We start from the raw sequence: 358 nt of genomic DNA, 5'->3' as shown, positions 1-358 counted from the left end.
GGAGCCTGTCCTTCCTGTGATCCTGGTTGTGTCAGAACTCCTCAGAATCAAGCTGACTTTGTGATCCTATGATTCTGGGATCCTGGGCTTGTTATATCACCTGAGAGTGTGGCTTTCTCTGTGAGTTGTGGGACTGGCTGCAGAGCTTGTGCCCAATGTCTGCTCAGAACACTAACCCAGACAGACCGGAAGGAACTGGAGTCACTGGGCTGGCAGAGTTCCTGTGTGCCTGGTCCTGCTGGACCCAATTACTCCCAGTGTTGGGACAGATGTTGGTTCCTGCTCACCTCTGATCCTGGGTGTGTCAGAGTGCCTGGGAGTGAAGATTCCTCTGGGTGTTGTGGGACTGGCTGAGGAG

Source organism: Mastomys coucha, unplaced genomic scaffold (genome assembly GCF_008632895.1).
Source record: "Mastomys coucha isolate ucsf_1 unplaced genomic scaffold, UCSF_Mcou_1 pScaffold7, whole genome shotgun sequence".
NCBI classification, from domain to species: domain Eukaryota; kingdom Metazoa; phylum Chordata; class Mammalia; order Rodentia; family Muridae; genus Mastomys; species Mastomys coucha.
The sequence above is the reverse complement of the archived record's forward strand: the minus strand, read 5'-3'. Positions refer to the sequence as shown.